The sequence below is a fragment of the Numida meleagris genome, chromosome 2 (assembly GCF_002078875.1).
Source record: "Numida meleagris isolate 19003 breed g44 Domestic line chromosome 2, NumMel1.0, whole genome shotgun sequence".
NCBI classification, from domain to species: domain Eukaryota; kingdom Metazoa; phylum Chordata; class Aves; order Galliformes; family Numididae; genus Numida; species Numida meleagris.
This window is the reverse complement of record NC_034410.1, coordinates 42459260-42463594: the sequence shown is the minus strand read 5'-3', so window position 1 is coordinate 42463594 and position 4335 is coordinate 42459260.

The following is a 4335-nucleotide window of genomic DNA, read 5'->3' as shown; positions in this document are numbered from 1 at the left end:
TTTGGTGCCTTCTGGTTTCCCTCTGTTAGGTTCGATGAAAGATAGACTGTGTGGGCAACACTTTCCTACCAACTACACCCTCATAACAGCTGTGAAACAGTGGTCACCTCCACTGGTGCAGATGTTTACAGGTGCAGCATGCAGGTTGGTGTTCATCTCTGGTGAAAATACATGGCTAATAGAGGTGACTCTGTTGAAAAAGAGTCTTTTATAGCTGAGAATTTGCTCTTTGTAACTGTTGTAGTTTCCACGGAAATAAATAGTAGTTCTTGCTTTCAGAGCAACCTGTGTGAAAGGCCCATATTTATGTAAGACACATACTCACAGACATTATATGCACATGCTACTATGCGTGTATACCTTTTTGATGTGCTTTGAGGTGAAAGGCATTATATTAATGTGCGATTACTATCGTTTCTTCAATAAGAAATCAAAGGGAAAAGAGATCAAAAGGTAGAGATTTCATATGAAAACACAATGAGAGGTCTCCGTCTTCCTGCTTTGTCGACCATGTTATTTATTACCCTTAATTATTACTGCCCTCTCCATGATATAACTAGGCTGCATGTTGTAGATTATTAGAGCGATTATTCAGTATTGGTAAAACCTTATGGTTTAATTAATTTCTAGTGCAAGTGAAATGATTAAAGTCAGTCACAGCTCTATCTATGAATGGAGTAAAACCAGATTGTTCTTCTAGCACCTGGCCTGCTGCTTTATTTCATTGTTCCATTTTAATCTTTATCTTTACTGCCAAAAACCCACATACAGCATTTCCACTGGCTCTGCATGAGAATCAGACGAACAGTGACATGCAGCTCTGCCAGGAACAGCTAAGAGGGAGCATAGACTAGCACAGCCTTTTGGTACCGCACACTGTTCCTCTATCCAAAAGAACTATTTATGAAGTATTGCTTAAAATCTTACTTATTTATTCCACACTGATTTCAAGAGTAAGTTGCCAAAGTAAGGATGAGAAATGAGAACTGACCTCAAGTTCTGATGCAGCTTTCAGCAACTACCGTTATTTAAGGAGTAATCTGAGAGATATCATCAACAGTAAAATGCACTGAAGTGAGACTACACAATTCCCCATGCTTTAAATTCAATGTCTCAGTAGCAACAGACAAGTTTATCCCTACACTAAATATCAAGTCTCTGTTTGCATTGCAGATTTAGTGAAAAATGATGGGAAGAAAAACATGAAAAAATGGAACACAGCTAGCAGAATACAGACTACCTACACTGCTGAATGGGAAACTGGAAGGGAGATTGACCTGAACCAAAAAATCAGATCCAAACTCTGACTGAATTTGATTTTTTTCCTCCAAATCCACATTTGCCTTATATTTATGGAATATGTTCTTCCAGAATCCACAATTCCAATTGTCATCACATTTCTTTGACCACAAAATGTTGGATATGAAACCAAGGTTTTTAAACACAGATGAACTCCGTGTGCAACTGGTAGAAAATTTCTTTTAATTTACCTCTCCATTTTAAATATCTAAGCAGATCAAGAATTAGATGCATTAAAAGTAAAATTTAAAAGATAAAAAATATGAACAAGTAAATCAAATATTGGAATTTTGCACTTACACAGAAGTGCTTTGAAAAATTAATTTTCCATCTGCAGACTAGCAGGAAAAAAAAATTTATTTTTACTTCTTTTTATATAGATTCCAACTGTATAATGTAGTGCTTATACGCTGACAGCTTTCCCTTAGTCTATATACTAAGTGAAATCTGACCACCTTAAACCTCAAAAATATATCACAGGACAAAAATAATAGCTGTAAAATAGGACAAATGTAATTCTGATAAAGTGATGTGAAATTCCATGTGTCTTCTCTCGTGGTCATGCAAATACTCTTAAAAATGCAGTGACCTTTACTTCTGTACCCAGTAAAAATACAAGATCTGAAAAGTCAGTATTTAATTCTGAGCAACATCAAGTATTGATTCCAGAAGATGATTATGTATTGTTCTTTTCTCATTCCTTGTATCATTGCACAGACATCACTGGCATTTACTGAAAATACTGGTTTATCTAGATTTCCCCTAAGGATTACTGAATGTTTTGGAGGAAAGAGCAGAATCTATTCTAAACAATTGGAACACATTGATACAACAGATTGAAAATGTGACTCTAACGATATCAATTTCATGTTGTGATTAAAGATCAGTAGAGAAGCAGAATAATAACTTAGTGTGTTGCATGCAGGGAAGAAGGAATACATGATAAACAATGTGATAAGAAGCAATAGGAGTAGGAGAATGACTAGTTACCCTGAAGTGCTGAAACCATGAGTATCATCCCATAACAAAACACTTGGACATCCCTGCCATACTGTATAATGTGTTGGCCATAGATACTACAGAGAATATTTTATATGTATGTTGCATTACTTAGAAATCTTTTCTTCTATCTAGATGCATCAGTAACTATAAGGATAATGATTTAGAGCTCAGGCCTTTTTCTCCAATAAACTGCAGTATTTTTAATGTTCTTAAAAGAACCATATAATTAAAAACTGTTGCTTCTATCAAAGACAGTCTTTAAAGAATGCTCTTTTACAGCTGGTCAGAAAAACAGAATGCATGAAATATTCCCAGATTTCAGTGTTTGATTGCTCTCATTATAAAGAGAAAAATGACAGCCATGCTGGACTTAAATTATTTAAGCCAAGGAGAACAGCACCTTGCATGTGAAAGAAGGAGTTCCACTGTCCTGTTTTTCCTAATTTGAATAGCAATTTGAGTCTCCCATATTCTAAGCAAAATATAAACCTATCCATCAACAAAAGACATTGATCTGGTGCCAAGAGCATTGGAATTCTTGCACGATGTGTAGTGAGCCTAAGAGACTCTTGTCCCAGAAAGACCACAACTTCAGTCTAAGGCACTCATAGCACATGCCATTGCTTTCTTGAGTTCTTGCTCTGTACTCATTATACTGAAGACTTAACCAGATCAGGTGTTCTAATTTTACCATTTTGAGAAATAAAAAATTAAGAATAATTTAAGACATTTACTTGCTTTTACAATGATGAGCCTTATAGGAGGTATATTTTCCTCAGGAAAATTTACCTCACCAATCTGTTCCTGTATTTGGAAATAATTTACCTACCACCTGGGAACATACAAACTGACATACAGTACTGTCATCATCCGTCTCCTGGAAGCTACCATATCTACATGAGAGGAAAGTTTGGCCTACTTAGCACTAAAGAGCTATTAGGAAGAGAAGAATTATATTTTTTCCAAGCTGAAATTACACTCGAATAATTCTTAAAATATTGAAGCAATAATTAAAGACCGGGAGGGATCCACCTTGCCACATTACTATTTTTATATCTAGGGACTTTAATGAGAAACAAAAGAGAAGAACAATTTAACACAATAAATAATTCAGCTGTGAAACTCGTGGCCACCAGAGAAGACATTTATGAAGAGTTTCACAAAAAATGATTAGATAAAGTTATGAAGGAAAAAATCCTTAAATTAGTATCAGATATTATAACAGGAGCAAACTCCAATGCAAGAGGTGCCTTCAGTGTGTTAAACTGACAGATGCTGGGAGGATGTTCTGATGCAAGTGTTCCTATATGGTCATCATTTTTTAATTCTGTTTCTAAAGCATCCACTATTGGACACTGCCAAAGACACTGGGGATGGTCACCCTTCTGTCTGACCCACTGTAGCTGTCCTAAGTAAGAAATGTTAGTTACAACATTACTAGCCATTATTTAAACTCTAAAGGAATATCTTGTCATACTCCGTTATTTATGTGTAATCATGTACTTTTATTTATGTTTGAATACAGATGTAGATCATAGAATCATGGAATAGTTTAGGCTGGAAGGGATCTTAAAGATCACCTGGTTCCAACCTTCTGCCATGGGCATGGACACTTCCTACTAGACCATGTTGCTCAAAGCCTAGCCTTGAACACTTCCACATCCACACTGTGAGGCATCCACAGTTTCTCTGGGCAGACTGTTCCAGTGCCTCACCACTGTCTGAGTGAAGAATTTCTTCCTAATATCTAATCTAAATCTACCCTCTTTTGGCTTAAATTTGTGACTTCTTGTTCTATCACTACACTCTCTGATAAGAACACCCTCCCCAGCTTTCCTGCATGCCCCTTTAGGTCCTGGAAAGCTTCTATGAGGTCTCCCCAGAGCCTTCTCCAAGATGGAAGACAGCTCTCTCAGCCTGTCTCCATAGCGGAGGTGTTCCATTCTTCTAAACATCCTTGCAGCTTCCCCTGGACCCATTCCAACATGTCAGTTTCCTTCTTGTGCTGGGGGCCCAGAGCTGAATACGGTGCTG